This window comes from Chenopodium album, chromosome 11, assembly GCF_948465745.1.
Source record: "Chenopodium album chromosome 11, dcCheAlbu1.1, whole genome shotgun sequence".
In the NCBI taxonomy this organism is placed as follows: domain Eukaryota; kingdom Viridiplantae; phylum Streptophyta; class Magnoliopsida; order Caryophyllales; family Amaranthaceae; genus Chenopodium; species Chenopodium album.
This window is the reverse complement of record NC_137844.1, coordinates 48,483,625-48,501,070: the sequence shown is the minus strand read 5'-3', so window position 1 is coordinate 48,501,070 and position 17,446 is coordinate 48,483,625. Positions and strand designations below refer to the sequence as shown.

The 17,446-nt window shown below is 34.7% G+C and overlaps 1 protein-coding gene and 1 pseudogene across 2 annotated transcripts in view; both read left to right on the top strand.

Moving 5' to 3' along the window:
• The first annotated feature begins 29 nt into the window (after positions 1–29).
• On the top strand, positions 30–3,656 carry LOC145566737 (mannose-6-phosphate isomerase 2-like; annotated as a pseudogene). Its single transcript, XR_014095483.1, has 5 exons — positions 30–95; positions 1,252–1,419; positions 1,851–2,062; positions 2,562–2,807; positions 3,172–3,656. The product of XR_014095483.1 is annotated as a mannose-6-phosphate isomerase 2-like (transcript).
• Positions 3,657–17,377: 13,721 nt separating this feature from the next.
• Positions 17,378–17,446, top strand: part of LOC145569017 (uncharacterized) — a 30,721-nt gene continuing 30,652 nt past the window's right edge. The window contains exon 1 of the mRNA XM_081628393.1: positions 17,378–17,418. The gene's annotated coding sequence lies outside the window, so the exon portion shown is untranslated. The remainder of the gene's footprint in view (positions 17,419–17,446) is intronic.

Sequence of the window (17,446 nt, the reverse complement as noted above, 5' to 3'; positions counted from 1 at the left end):
GTCATTGTTCCTCTTCTTAGCTCTTGCCTATGTGTCCATGGAACATAGCCATTGCACAGAGTTGGGTTGAGTGTGTGATCAAAGGCAATTTCCATGTATTTTTCATTTTAATTCCCCATATTGTACTCCTAATTAATTTGATTTTAAATAATCACTTTCTATTTACATGCTCTAATCATGATTTGAAGGTAGATCATTAAATCTGGTGTATAAGTTAATTTGGTTTTTTTTTTTTTTTTGTTTAATTTGATTAGGTTAATGAACTAGCTATACCATTGATATCAAATAAATTATTATAATATCCATGCATTATTGATTGAAAACAATGTAGTTGTGACTATATCATTAAATATTTAAATAGATTATTGGACTCAAAAAGTAGATTATTGATACCAATATGTTTGTGTAGAAATATTCTACGGAGTACTACTTTCTGCACAAAAGAGATTATTGTGGTGATAGGCATTATTTGTTTTTGATATATAAAAGTATAATGTATTAATATGATGATAAAATTAGTAGATTATATTAATAGCCTATAGTCCAGTAATAGGCATTATCTATTACTTACTCAATAATATTAATAATCTATGATAATAAAAAAGTAGATTATTGAGTGATTTTTCGTATAGGGGGTAGATTTGAATGAGTAATCAAGATAATTTGCCTCTATAAATCACTATATAAATAATAATGCTATGATAAATTTGGGTGGGCTATGATCACTATATAAATAATCACTATACATATAACTCTATATAAATAATGTTGTTTATTAAATTGAATGTGATTATAAGTAGGCTATAAGTAAGCTATAAATAGGTATAAATCACTATATAAATAACGCTATGATTGATTAGATTATGTAAATATAGTCAAGCAGCAATAATGAAGTTGTATTAGGTGCATATTTGTTTGGGGTGCTGTTGTATCTAAGTGCAGGAAAAAAGTTGTTGTTTATGGTTATTATTTTTAGGGGTAGATTACACATTGTTATCATAATATTAACCTTTATCATCCATCAAGATTTGCAATTCCCCAAGTTATCATAATATTAGCCTTTTATCATCCATCAAGATTTGCAATAAAGAAATTACGACATTTTCTTACATAACTTGATTATTAATTGTAATAAAGAAGTTAAACCAAGAAAGATATGCAGCTGTAAGGTAGTCAATTCTTAGGGAATCAGTTACTTACACTGATCATTCTCTCTTAGTGCAAGAAATCCAGAAGCTTGAAGTTCTATAGGCATTGTCGGTCACAAAGACATTGTTGATACAAGCTCACCCATGCAAGGAGTTGGCAAAGAAATTGCACATTAGGGACTAACTTGTTTACAAGGATGTCAATCATAAGCCAAAAAGGGCTCTTGCAGTAACAAAGTGTTATATCCTTTGCGATTTTGTCAATATCGAGGTATGAAGCTTGCCCGAGTTTCCTTTTCATTAATCTCTATTGCTGATTATCTGAATTTTCAGAGTTAAGTTTCTATTGAACAAGTGCTTGAAACTAATGCTGTAGTAAACTAGAAGTCTTTGCTGTTTTAACATGTTAAAAGTTTTTATGAGGAGCTCATATGTTGCTGTTTGTTTGATATAGTAGTGTATTAGATACATTAACTCATACATAATCGAGAAACTTTTGTCTTCTTGGCTTATACATGTATTTCTGTGGACCACTATTTTTGTGTCTTTATCTGTAGGCTGTTGTAGTTAAATTTTCTTATAGGAAGTAATCTCGTAGAAGTGCAATCTCCATCACCCTTGATTTTACGAAATCGATGAGTAACTTGTAACATGAAACCTGTTTTAGGCTAATTCATTCATTAGTTTCCTCTCGTATTTCAGGAACTCCAAAGGATTCTTAAAGGTGTTCCAGAAATATCTAGTTGGTTGGTGCTGCGATTGTGGATCAACCGCTGAACATCACCCCAAAAGATGTGGAAGATTTAGATAAAAATGCCTTGAAACAACTGTTTACTCAAATTATGTCAGCAAGTGAGCATGTGATTGCTGAGGTGCTATCCCATTTGATTTCTTGTCTAAGGAATAAGGATGAGGTATGTTATTTTTCTTATTGGTTTTGTGTTGTACTTCATTTCATGGAGTCCTTAGTTTTCCAATTTGTTATGTTGATGTTGAAAAACTTTTGGCAAATCATATTACTTTAATATATGTTGTAGTAAGAAAGAAACTGGATTCTAATTCAATTTTTAATGTAGAAATGGGCTAATATGCAATTTGTGAGCTTGATATCTGATGCCACATTGGTTTTGTTTTAATGTAATAACTGAATTCATAATATCATGGTGCAAAAATAGAGTATACTAGTGCAGTGTTCTAATGCCCATTGGACCTACGCCTCTTACAGCTTATCTGATGTAGATTTGACATCTTTTTAGAAAACCCTGTATGTTTTTCAAATATATCTGTTTGTGATGGGATCTCTTAGATGTGTTTTAGCACATGTGCTTTATGTTTGTTCTATTTATCAAGATAAAATTATTTTCCTCTCTTATGTGGGGTCCTTTTTTATCTAATGACATTTTTTTATATTAGTTAACATCACAGGATAAACTGGTCCTATGGCTTGGAAAGGAGTATCCGGGTGATGTGGGTGTGCTAGCAGCTTTCCTAATAAACTATGTAACATTAAATTATGGTGAAGCGTTGTGCCTGGGGGAAAAGGAACTACATGGATATGTATCTGGTGATTGTATCGAGTGTATGGCAACTTCAGATTGTTCGTTTAACTCCCAAGAAGAGGGATGTTAAACTTCATGTGATATGCTCACATACAAACTGGTAAGCTCTTGGTGTACATGCTTGATATTCGATTCTTGCTTAGTTCTTTAGTTTTAGATTGCATTGTTCTTGGTACAATCCTTGAATAATTTGTTACCAATGTTTAAAATTATTCTGATGTTTCTTTGTATTCTTCTGAGCACTTCCTTTAGATAATGGTTACTCTCAACACGTCAGTAGCATTTTTTGTCCATGAATGTCAGTAGTACTTAATTGTTCTAGCATTTTATGTAGTGAGTGAAAAATTGAGGTTGATACAGTTTTCTTTGTTTGCTCTTTGCTAATTTTTGTTTTACTTTGAAGGTATAGGATGTGATTAGTCATATCAGTATTGTATATCTAACTAAATTCATCTTATTTTCAGGGCTGACCTGATATACTTAGGGGCTTCAACGTAGAGGGTACTAATGGACGCACGAAAATTTACCATCCTCCATTTGAAGAGTTTGAGGTTGATCATTGCAATCTTTCTGAAGGAACATCAACAAAGGTTACATCAATGGCTCCATCCTTATTTTTGGTCACTGAAGGGGACTGGAAGAATCAAAACAGCCTTTTCAGTGAATTTTGAAACTGTGCTTTAAATTTTTGTGGGAAGTTTTGTTTGTCTTTGGATTTTAATTTAAGGCTTTTTTATTGAATACTTTGAGATATTGACAAATTTGTATCTTGAAAAGGTAAACTAACTGATAAATACAACTTATAGGTAGGTACTGGACCAAAGCTCCAAGAAAAGTGTGCTGTTTTTGGTTCAATTCTATTGTTTTTGACAGTTAATACCCCACTCTGTTTTGCTCATAAGCAAAATGATTTTTGAGATAATTGTTATATGTACTCAATTGTTTTGGAATAGTGGGTTTGGTTTAAGCATATGGTCAAATAGTTTTTAGGCTATGTTATCCTTGTTACTACAAATTAGACTTAAATTTATTTAACTAATCAAGATACTTTTTTTTATTTTTTTGAAACCAACTAATCAAGATACTTTATACAAAACTTTATCATTAATTAGTTGAAATAAAGAAATTACGATAACTTACAACCAGTACTACTTAAATACAACGGTATAATAATGCTTTTATACAAAGCTTCAGCATTTGCCTTTAATTAATGTGATAGGTGAAAAACATTTCAATTCAATAATAATTATGATTAATGAACTACAAGCCTTAACTCTTTCAGAAAGAGTTACATTAGATTACTAAATTACTAAAAATAAGTTTAATCCAGTATTTCTACCTCCAATTTAGTTTAAATACAACCTCCAATCTAGTAAAGGAAAAAGGACATTACAATGGAAAAAAAATCCAAGAAGAGAAAGAAGCACAGAAGTCATCAGTTATGTCAATCGATATTGGAATGTGGACTTGACAAGTCAAACCGACCGATGAAATGGGCTAGAAGTGGTGGTGTATTATTGACTTCTCATAAAGAAAACTTGTGGGCTAGAAGTGGTGGTGTATTATTGACTTCTCATAAAGAAAACTTGAAAAAGGTACATAAATAAAATGGTAACGGTATATGATCCTTAAAGCTCGGAAGGTTATGCATAATTATTAAATATTTTAATGTTGAAATTAATGACAAAAACACATTATAATTAATTGGTTTATTTAGTACGGAGTACAAGCTAAGAGGCACACGCGATGCGAGCATGTCCAATATAAAAAATCTATAATGCTCAATTTTATCCTTTTTTTTTTTCTTTTTGGAAATTTTATCGTCCTTATTCTAATAAAATAAATAAATAGTAATAAAATAGAATATGACTTCTATCAAAAGATTTTCTTAAAAAAAAAAAAAAAAATTGATAGTTGTAAACATAGAATAAAATAAGGATAATAGTTTTATTAAGGATGATAGTTTTTTTAAATAAACTAGAAGAAAATGAGAGGTGTATTTTAGGAAAATGAAATTTATCACCTAAAACCTCTTCTCACTTTATATATTACTATAGATTTAAATAACACTTAATATTTCCCTATTTAGCTTCTTATATATGGCCTGACCTTAAGGCTATATTTATCATTTTCTAGGAATAAAAATGCTTAATCTAAACAACTTAAGATCCATCTATTACGACAATACTACATCTAATACTTATGGCGGTTCGTTTTACCATTGATCTGCTTTGACATAGTCATCCCGTCTAGCACAACCATTTGTATCAAAATGTGCTATAGTTTAGATCGGAACAAATAGTTACAATTACATGTAATACGATTGTTCAGTTTGATCCAAGGTTAATTGCTTTTTTAACTTGCAGTTTTACCTCTAACTAATATATTAAAAAATTAATTTTGCAATAACATTGTGTAAGATAGAGAAAATACAAGTTTATAACCTTGATTCTTGTTTATCAAGGGGTGTATATGTAAATTACATCTAACTTTGGTTAACTAATATTGTTTTCTTTCTCCTCTTTCAACCTTTGATATTTTCTAATTTTCTCTCTCCTCCTTCAACCTTTTGTTGTTTTTTCTCTCCTCCTTCAACCTTCAATTTCAATGGTGAAAAGTACATCTTTTCACTATATGACGCCGAACAAGTAGAAATCAATGGAGGGAGAAAAGCTTATATACCCTTTACGGTTAACCATGCCCGTTATTCTCACTTAGTTATTTGGGATTTCGTTTAATTTCGGCGGCGAAGCCGTCGGAAATGGTGGTGCAAAGTCGAATTTAATGGAGAAAGGAAAGCTCGGATACCCTTTGAGGTTAACCATGCCATTAATTTCTCCTTTTGTTATTAGGGTTTTCGTTTATTTTCACTAGTGAAACCAGCGAAATGGAGTTGAACAGACTTGAAAGAGAAGGTGAAAATGGGCAGAGATTAGAGGGAGAAAATTAAGTTGGGTGGGAAGAAAAAATATGAACGAGAGGAAGAAGATGAACATGAAGAAGAAGAAGAAGAAGAAGAAGAAGAAGAAGAAGAAGGTGGGAGGAAGAAGATGATGAATAGTAGCAAACGGAGAGTTAACGATGTTAACTTTGAAAATTTGTCCAACTTGTCATACTGGCCCACAAACAGTAAAAATATATTTTTTTTTAATCAAAAAACACAATTTTTAATGCAACTTATTTATGAAAATGTCATTTGATAAACATAATTTGTTTATCTAGGTTATAAATTGGGCTTGTTCGTGTAAGATATGTTGGGAATTTATAAAAATGACCGTATTTATCCTTTAACATTTCAAGATACGAGACTAGAGATGTAGGCTAGCTCTCTAATAAGTAATAACGTCATAAGGGTCGTGTCTCATCAAGATTATTATCGGATAAATGCTCCTTAATTCCCCTTTTTATGATGTGCCACGCATTACATCATAGCATCTATACTTATATATACATACTAAAATAATCCTCATAGCTATCCCTTATACATGTGTTATCACCTCATAAAAAAAATTTCCTCTAAAAAAATATGTTTTTTTTTATTATTATTTTTTATTTTAATTTTTTTTTTTAACAAAGGATTAATTTGCATATATTGAAAGAGTTTAAGCTACAATTACAAGTATTGGGCCTATTAAGACCTTTGCATTAACAAAGCTACGAGCAACACTTGCTCTTATGAACTAAAGATAACAAAACAACTTAAAAGAAACTGCTTTCTTTGTCATCCCATGAATGTTGGAACCACTTTGTAGGTAGCACCGCTGCGATTTTAGCGAGCCGAAGCCTACATTACATGTTATTTTCGGTGTCCTTTTTCCACCTATGGTGAAGCTTGGGTAATTGACCACGGTAGAAACTCTCTGTAACCTGTGGAGCTTGAAAACAAAACCAAAGCCAGAAACGAAAGGAAGGTAGTATCACGGTAACAAGTAACTTGATTTCTCTCTTTTACGGGAAAGAAATTCATGATTGGTAGCATACTATGAAGACCAAGTAATATGGGAGCAGCGCATGGATTTAAAATTTTGAATTCAATGAGTTCAAAACCTGTCACTGAAAACACTACAAGAACTCTAATTATAAAAATTAGAGCCAACTGACAACGAAACAAAATACCAAACCTTCCAATCGTACACTCGCAAACCTAACAGACGAAGATCCATTAACAAATGAATTTCACCCAACTTGTTCTTCAAGGCAAACCCACAGCCAGGAAGCATAAGCCAAAACTAACTACAACAAGGAGACCAACATCTCCAAATCCCAAACATGAAACAAAGGCGAAGGGCAAGGCATTTTTCCCTCCCACCACCCAAAACCTAGAGTCTAATCCAAAAATACTTCTTCTTACCACATCAAGACTAGACAAGCCCACCATGGCCATCCAACTAAAAACCAAACAGGGACACAATACAAGGAAAAAAAAACAATCCACAAAATCAAAAGGGGAGACATCCAAACATGCAGCAGGAACTTAAACTCAAATTAAAACTAACATATTTGCTTCAAATTAAGAAGAACTATGGAGAACGAAGACTTACAGAGCCAAAAATAGAGCAATTCGAAACTAGCCAAAATCAAAGAAGAAACCAAAATAAAGAATTTCGAAACCAATCGCAAGAAATCTACGAAACCCTAACCCTAACTTCACTAATTACCGTCGCGATTTCCTTTTTCCGGCAATCCCCTGATGGCCCAAGATCCCTAAAAAACGTCAATTTCGTCCCTTGAACAAACTGATCTATACCTAGATCCTTCTTCTAAGCGGCAAGAAACAGACCTCCTTGTCTCCTTATCTAACGGGGAACCGACAAAACCAAACTAACCTTTCCGGTGAGAAGAGGGTAACACTAAACGGAGTTAGAAGCTCTTCGTGGAGCTTGGTTCCGCTTCGACTTCACCACGCTGAAACACAAACTATAGAAAAATAGAGAAAAAAGGAAAGGAAACGAAACCACCAGAGAACCGGCTGCGGCGCCGAAACTAAGATGAATTTTAGGTTTCAGAAGGGTTTTATATGTGAAAGGAGGAGAGAGAACAAAGCGTTTTGCGAAGAACTATTTGATGCCCTTTGTTGTTTTTATTATTATTTTTGGTTATTGAAAAAAGATTGTTAGTTGTTACTATATTTCAGAGAGAAGTTGTGGTCTTATAAGTAGTGAATGATTCCTAACCATAATAATTAAAATAAAATTTAAAAATATAGTGGTAAAGAGTAAATGAATAGTAAATGTTACATAATCTATATTATAAAATACTAATTAGGATATTATCAAAAAGTATTATTATAATATTATTTTTTCTAATGTTTGTTTTGTAATTGATTTCTCTCATATTGGCAGAAAAGGAAATAATGTTGCTCATAAATTAACTCACATTAGTAAGAACTTTGTAGAGATGTGTGTTTGGCTTGAAGAAGGCCCTACCAATGTAAACTTTGCCCTTGCTTTTGATCTTGTTAATGCTTAATAAAATATGACCACTTCTTGTAAAAAAAAAAAAAAAAAAAAAAAAAAAAAAAGATTCATTTTGTATAGTTTCTAATAAACAAATAGTAAAATATTATTGTAAAACCGTACGTTACACGGGTTTTGAACTAGTCAAATTACTATAAAAATATACTTATGCAGCAAACTAATAGAGACACCCGTATGATGTGTTTTATACACCAAATTTCCAAATATCTAAACTTATTTTATCATTTTAGTTGTAATTTGATCTTGATAACTCTTATCCGAATTTTTTTTCTTATACTTATCTTGTCTAAACTTAACTACAAAATTACGAGTAACTTATTTTGAAGGAAAATAAGGTGAATAGACTTACACCAAACATTATAGTGACGAAATTTTGATTTATAACACCTCAAAAAAACACGAAAATGGTTTTAAACACTAAAAAAAAAATTAAAAAACTTATATTTTAACACCTCGAAAGTTTAAAAAATTTGATTTTACCACCATTTAACAAATGCCGTCCAAATTTCCATTAAGCGGTGTCCATTGTGCCATGTGTCTCCATATTATTAGTTTAAAAAAGAAAAAAAAACCATAAACCCTAAAACTAACCTAGCCACCCCAGCCCCACCGCCAGTATTGCGCAACCACCATAGCCCCACCCTTACCCTCCCGTTCCTAGCCTAAAGCCACTTGAATATCTCCTGCTTCCCTTTCCCCGGCCCTCCCCAAAACCGACAATCACTCCCCAACGCCCCGTAATTTAAGGTCGTTCGTTTTTTAAACAACCAAAAAAGGCCAACAAAACCGCCAATGGTCAAAATCGATCATTTTGGCCCAAACTCGGTCGATTTCAACCGCCATAGGCCGTTTTCGACGACCGTTTTCAAGGGATTTGAAAAACGGTGGCCGTTTTTGGTGGCCCATGGGAGGGCTGCCGGTTTTGGGGAGGGGAAAGGGAGTGGGCGATGTTTCCGATGGCTGGGGCTGGGAACGGGGCTGTTAAGGTGAGGGACTGGTGACGGCGCGTTGCCGGAGGTAGGTTTGATGGTGGAGGTGGGGTACGTGGCTGGGTTAGTTTCAGGGTTTTTGTTTTTTCAAATTTTTTTATTATTTTGGACCAATAACATGTTGACACGTAGGCATTACGGGCCCATTAACGAATTTCATTTATGAATCAGTGAAGTGGGTGTTAAAGCCAATTTTTTAAAAATTTTGATGGTGTTAAAATAATTTTGTTTTTTTGGTGGTATTAAAAATCAAATTTGTGTGTGTTTTTTTTTCTTCTTCTTCTCTTGGTGGTGGTGTTAAAATTCAAAATTTCTTAATAGTGATAACCTTAAATATTTTTTTTTTAAAAAAAAAAATAGGAGGAAGATGCCGGGGATTGCCGTTTAATAAAAAACTTAATGGTGTTGTTAAACGTCGCTCCCATTTTACAAGGGAACACTCGCATTTTTTGTATGAAATTCCATTTTTACCCCTAGCATATAAATACGGTTTTTTCACTCTACGACTCACATTCTCACTCTCTAACCTCATTCACTATCTCTCTAACTCTCTTACTCTCTAACTCTCTAAAAAACTTGAAAATTAAAATCTAAAATTTATTTTGTTTAAAAAAAAAATCAACAATCATTAACAACAATCTACAAGCACCTACACAAAAAAGGATGGCTGATTCGAGGCGCATAAGGGTCACATACGAAGGAATGGGTTTAGCCGGCGGTGGAGGCAACAGTGGTGGCGGCGAGCAGGTAATTGTTGAAAAAAAAAATCGGAATCCCAGGCTTCCGCCCAGAAATTCCGAAAGTACCTAGGAGGTTCCGCCTGAAATTTTCGGATCCTCCTAGGTACTTCCAGAAATTCTGGGCGGATCCCCACTTCCGCCTAAAATTTCCGAAAGTACCTAGAAGGATCTGGAAATTCCAGGCAGATCCTCCCAGGTCCTTCCGGAATTTCTGGGCGGATCCTGGAATTTCGATTTTTTTTTGTGAATAATATTATTTGAATTTATGATTTGGTCAAAAATTTCTGTTTAGTATTATTTTTATTTTTATTATTGTTACTATTAGTTGATATTAGTGTTGTTATTATCATTATTGTTATTTTGATGATTGTTGTTGTTGTAGTTTATTTTATTTTTTTTTTTGGATTTTGTTATCGTTGTTGTTATTTGGTTATTATTATTAATAGTACTATTATAATTTTTTTTTAATTATGATTAGTATTATAATTATTGTTGATATTAGTGTTGTTATTATTATTGTTATTATGGTTATTGTTCTTGTTGTTAATTTTATTTTTTGTTGTTGTTGTTGTTATTATGATTATTGTTGTTATTATTGTTAGTATTATTATTATTATTAGTAGTAGTAGTAGTAGTATGATTTTTGTTATTTTTATTGTTATTGTTGTTATTATTGGTTTATATTAGTGTTGTTATTATTATTATTATTATTAGTTTAAATTAGTGTTGTTGTTGTTGTTGTTATTATTATTATTATTATTATTATTATTATTATTATTATTATTAATAATGTGATTTTTGTTATTATGATTATTGGTGTTGTTGTTGTGATTATTGTTATTGTTGTTTTTGTGTTATGATTAGTGTTCTTAATATGTATTATATTAATAGTACATTGGAAAATATGTTATTTATTATTATTATTATTATTATTATTATTATTGTTATTATTATTATTATTATTGTTAATGGTGTGTTGGTATGAAATTAATTTATTTGAATAATATTTTTTATAGTCCAACTTTAAACAAGTAGTATTTTTTGTAATTATTACTGAAATTGGATTTTGTACTTATTTTATGTAGATCGAGGGTTCTAGTGCTCGACATGCAATATCACAACGTTTGAATGCGTCTATTAGGAGACAGTCATCTCGTTCAGCACCGTTTCAGCCCGAGCAGCAATACGGGACTACTAGTGGTTGGTTGGGATACCAACAGTCAGGAAGTAGTCGGCCCATGTATTCGCCAGGTGGAGTACCTACATCTGATGAGGAGGACGAAGTCTCGGCTAGTCATGCTGGTGACCGGGATGAAGAATCGAGCCCTCAAGATTATCATATGGTATATAGGGGTAAGTATGGGAGATTTGTTGGTAGTGGATCGAGTCAGCCTACTACCAGCTCTGCAAAGGCACGGTTAGTGCAGGAGCCGATGTCGGGTGGTCCCGAGGATGGGACTGTTATCCCTAGTTTTGGTTGTCACGTGGCACGATATATATGGGTCGAGCAGGAGCGAAGTGTTTGCGGTGTTTGAGTAGGTCAAAGCTGTGTTCTGACTTGGTTACGTGGCGAGGTCGTTAATCAGTAGAGAGCCTTCAGTTGATTGATGCCAGTTGGTTGTCTCACTTACCCGGGCTTATGTTTAAAAAACTTGATTGGTCGTTGATTTCTGCTTTTGTTGAGAGATGGCAGCTAGATACAAACACATTTCATATGCCATATGGGGAGATCACGATCATGTTGCACGATGTGTACAACATTCTTGGGCTACGTGTACATGGCAAGATGGTCACCACTACACCTAGCACGAACTATTTACGGGACGCGTGCTCGGTTACCATGGATATGACTCCGGATGATTTGTTTGAGATTTGCGGCACAGAGACGATTTGGCAGGGTAGTGGGGTGTTGACTGATAAGATTTTTGAGTCGACATTGGAGGTTGAGAGGCAGTTTAGTGCTCAGTATACTGCGTACTTGTGGTTAGTGCTTGGAGGTTCACTGTTTATAGACAAGAGTGGTAACCGTACGCATCCTTACTTCCTTCACGAGCTATGTTATATTGATGTACCTATTAACGAGAACGCTTGGGACATAGCTGCACTGGCTTACTTGTATAGGAAATTGGGCACGGCATCACGGAAAGGTGCTGATTCGATCGCTGGTTGTCTCACGCTTCTGCAAGCGTGGATTTACGAGTACTTTCCGTGCTTTCGGCCTCAGCAGGGTACCTTGACGAGGGACCTTAATATCCCTCGTGCGTCTGCTTGGGATGTTGGAGCGGGATGTCCTAGCAAGAACTTGGAGCGCCTGATATCTTTTCGTACTAGAATTGATGCGCTGACTAACCTTGAGGTGAACTGGCTACCGTATGGAGTTGATCCTGGACTAGGAGTGCCCTCCACTTTATTCATTGGCTGCATCTAGTACCATAACATCATAGAGTCGTACATGCCTGATAGAGTGGTTCGACAGCTTGGTTTCGTGCAAGGCATTCCACGTGACATTATCAGGCCAGAGAAGGCCAAGAGGCCGACTAACTTGAAGATGTACCGGGTAGACTTCCCGACCGAGATGACAGATGTGATGTGGAAGAGTTTTGTCTCTGGGGTATCTCAGAGTGTATTTTTAGGTGCCCTCACCAGACTTAGTGCTGGAGCTCCTTCGGTTGCGCCTGGTTACATGCAGTGGCTGTACAGGTTTTCTCACCCTCGGGTATCTCCAGGTCCAGGAGTTACAAGCAACCTACCAGAGCGGACTAACACTGATTATGTAAGTTTTTGTGTTTATTATACTATTTAGAATGACTTCTAACAATTGTTGTTTATATAATATGTTATTGTGTGATTTGCACTGGATGAGTCGGTCCATGGAGATTCACCAAAGAGCACTGGCTGAGTATCCTCACATGTCGCGTGAGACTAGGACAATGACGGAGCAACTTTTATTTGATTGGAAGTCAAAAATGGGGCTCTAGATTGCTTTTTGGTCGTGTTAGTGGTTTTTATGTGAACTTGTTTGAATTGCTTTATATTTCTTTTTTATTAATCATGTACTATAATAACTAGACAGTGTATATTTCTTAGTTTTTGTTGCACATACTATCTAACTAATGCATCCTACATGTTCCTTCTAGCTTCATATTGTTGATCCCATCCATTAACACTAGCCTCGTGGTGCTCAGTCCACCAACCGGCGATCGGCGGGAGAGGTGAATCAGGTGCAATGTCAAGACGGATGAAATGTGATCCACCAACTGTAGCAATCACGAACTCCCGACTCGGTGACACGACCCCGTTTCGTGCCCTCAATGGTAACACTGTGATGCATGGGTAGTAGCAAGTTGGTACTAGGCCTACCCCGAGACAAATCACCCTTGCGTTGAACCACGTAGCAATAGGAAATAAATCTTGAATAGTTACCATCCAATGCCGCTCCCCAACAGCCCTACCATCCCATCGAATACGCTCTATGTTCATCCATAGTCGTCTAAGCCCGTAAATCCGTTCATACAAATCAAGATGACTGGTGATCTCGTTCACTATTGTTTCCCGAGCGTCAAACCATAGCGCCTGATCACCAAAGAAGAAGTCAGCGACACAACGAAAGCCACAGTTCCCATCACCAATGACATCCTTCCAAGACGTAATGTACGGCAACATCGGGCCCGAAAGCTGGTTCAAATACTTGCACTGACTAATGTCACACGGATCTGCTACACATAATTACAAAGATTAATTGTTAGTAAAGCTACAAGATGAAATACATATAATTTTTAAAATCACTAGACTTTTAATATTACCTATTTCTTGGTCACCACTACGTTGACTGTATTGACGGTTCACATGCTCGAAATAACTTCGATCACGCCTGGTGTCATTGTTCCTCCGTCGACCACGAACGTTGAGGTTCACATGTGGTTCTTCAAGTTGTGTATGATCCGGGTGCAGCTCCTCTTCAATGATGCGCGATACATTTCGACGTACAACAGGATCACTTTCCATGACTTCATTAACCAGGGAACGAAATGTGCAGCCTCCTCGGTCGAATCGTTAACCAATTCTGGAATGTTAACACCATCACCAATAACCAAAGTCTTCCAGAAAGAATGAATTTGGCTGCTAAACAAGCCTGTCTGTGCCACTAGCAAATCATGTATCTGGCAGGCACACGGTACACCATGAGTCACACGCATAGCACATCCACGACGTTCATAAACCTGGTAACTCAAATCCCGCATCCTTTTGGTCTCCTCATGAAGTACTTTCAAGCAATGTTGAGACACTTTGCCATTTATACGTGACAGTGGCAATTATCTGTACATCTCCCCAATTTTAGACCTTGATGCCTCCAAACTATTACGAATTTGAATAATTCGATTACCGATATGACAATGGACTCGGGCCCATACAGTATCCAAAGAACCTGCCATTGATTCCATTTGGTAAAAACATTTTGCTATTATTTATTATAATTACAGTTACGAAATAAAGACAACAACTAATATAGTAAAACAACTAACCTGTGGATGATTCAAACCACGTTTTCACTGCTGAATGTTGGCTCTCAACTCTACAGTTGGTGGTGTTACCAAAGTGAAGAATTTGGTTCGTCCAATACGTCATAAATTTGGTTTTATGACACAGCCATGTTCCCTTAACGTACTCAATCACTGCCGGAAAACTTGCCCACCTTGCTTTCATGGTAGCCAGAGCATGATCATACTCCGCCTCAATTGATGCATCCATAATACGTTTCCATTTGCCATTTTTAAAACAGGCACCAATCTTCTTGTTTTTGAACATCTTCGTCACCCTAGCTTCCACATCTTTGTTAATGTGCCATCAATAGAGTAAATGCGATGTCCCTGGAAACACTTCTCTCAAAGTCGCACATAGCCCAAGTTCACGGTCTGACAAAAATACCGATGGCTCTTTATCAAACCCAATCAATTCCCTTAATCTTTGCAACACCCACCGATAGCTAGCCGTGCACTCGTTGTGCATGAAAAGATAACCAACTAGAAAATTCTGGTTTGTCGGTGTCACACCTACTATCTCAAAGAACGGCATGCCATATCGATTGGTCTTGTAAGTAGAATCCATCCCTATGACGTGTGGGTATGTGCGGAGTATGTTGACCGTGATCGGGTGCACCATAAATGCATGTTGCAGGACGTCAAGCTCATCGGCCATGACCCAGTAAATGTACTTACTCTCTCGCCAAATGAAGAAATTGCTGAACAACTCCTCTTCCTTCAGACATCTCCATCCTGAAATCATTCCGGCAGTTGTAAATGTGCCTGATGTTTGGATGATCATCAGGAAATTGTTCTGCAATAGTTGACATGATGTTACGGGGCGCAACCTTGGACTTTGTCATGTCCCGCACAACCTGTTTTGCACCCGGGCTTAATCCGCTTACTTTACGATGACCCTCTTGATACACATTCATTGGGTGGTTATGTGTTCCGAAGTGATCATTTTTCGCACGAATCTTCCAATTGTCAGTGGTGAATTCATAATATATCTTGATGTAAAAAGGACAACAATTAGCTTTGGTTTTTGTGTCCTTCCGTATCGCGTTCTCCAAATCTCTCGGCTTGCTCCTCCTTCCCCGATCACATTTCAGATATCGGTACGGCCGACCATCTATGGTTTTGTTATATGACCATTTCACCAAAATAAATCCGAGATTTATAGAAACAGCATCCGTCCATTTAACTGCATCCTCAAATGTTGGAAATAACGTGTCCGTGACGAAATTCCCACTATAATTCACACCGTTACCGCCGTCTTCAGATTCCAAATCCTGTACAAATTAATCAAAACAATGGTCTTAGACAATTTGTTCTTTTTAATAATATTAATAATAATACTTATAAAACAATTTTACAACTACTAATATTATTAAATTAATAAATAATACTAATACTAATAACAACAATAATAATAAGTACAACAACAATAATCATAAATACTAATAATAACAATAATAAGGTTTCAAAAAATAATAATATTACTACTAATAACAATAACAATAATAACAACAACAATTACAAAACAATAATACCTTAACATAATTACTAATTAATAATAATAATAATAATAATAATAATAATAATAATAATAATAGTAATAATAATAATAATAATAATAAGGTTTCAAAAAATAATTGTATTACTACTACAAAACAATAACAATAATAAAAACAACAATTACAAAGCAATAATACCCTAACATAATTACTAATTAATATAATAATAATAATAATAATAATAATAATAATAATAATAATAATAATAATAATAATAATAATAACAATAACAATAATAATAACAACAACAATAATAATAATAATAAAAATAATAATAATAATAATAAAAATGTGGCAAAAATTAATTACATTACTACTACAAAACAATAATAATTACATTAATTATCAAAAACTTAATCACAACAACAATCAAATATAATTAAAAAACAGTAATTTAATTAATATTAAAAAAAAAAATTCTGGAAAAGGGACATCCGCCCAAAATTTTCGGATATCTTCCGGATCCACCTTGGAACATCCGGAAATTTTGGGCGGATCCCTACATCTGCCTGAAATTTCCGGATGTTCCGAGGTAGATCCGGAAATTTTAGGCGGATCCACCTTGGAACATCCGGAAATTTCAGGCGGATGTCCATTTTCCGGAAAAAAAAACTTACAGAATGTTCCGACGAATTCTCCGGCGTACGAATGTTCCAGTCGTCGTCCATGATCCAAGACCTGTCGGAAAAACTTGATGATTAATTTTTTTTTTTTAAAAAAAACGATTTAAGGTGGTCGTGGAGACTGATTGGGTTTGAAGGTCGTAGGGACCGATGTGGTGGACTCGGGATATTCACGTCGTACTACTTTGAGGGGACCGTTTGATAGAATGTGTCCATGCAAGGAACAAAGTCATTTTTATAGTACAAATTCTTAAATGGACTTGGTTCACACTAGTCTATTGTGGACCACTAACATTAGAGAAACTATGATTATTTTATTTATATATAAAAAAAAAAGTCACTTTGATAAAATGAAGGTCACTATGTTGAAAATAAAAGTCATTTTTGTAATATATAGGCTATAAGAGGTTAATTTTTTTAAATGATATATTTTATAAGGTCAATATAAATAATAAAGGTCACTATGATAAAATTAGGATCATAACGTCGGACTTCAAGCTCACAATAGTGTTAAACATTATAAAACTTTTAATAAAGATTACTATGTTAAAAATAAGGTTACTATATTAAAAATAAGGGTCACTATGTTCAATGTAATGTCAGTTGCGTGTGTATAAAGCCCGGGTCCACAATAATATTATTGTGGACCAGGTCCACGCAAGTATTTCTGTTTTTATAGTACAACTTGGATAAAGAGCATATTTGTCCATTCAACCTAAAATGAGAGCGACGAATAGCAATCTAGAAAAATAGTGAAGGCGGGGAGAAAATTGAATTCGTTTCAGGTAATTTATTTTCCTATTTTTTACTCTC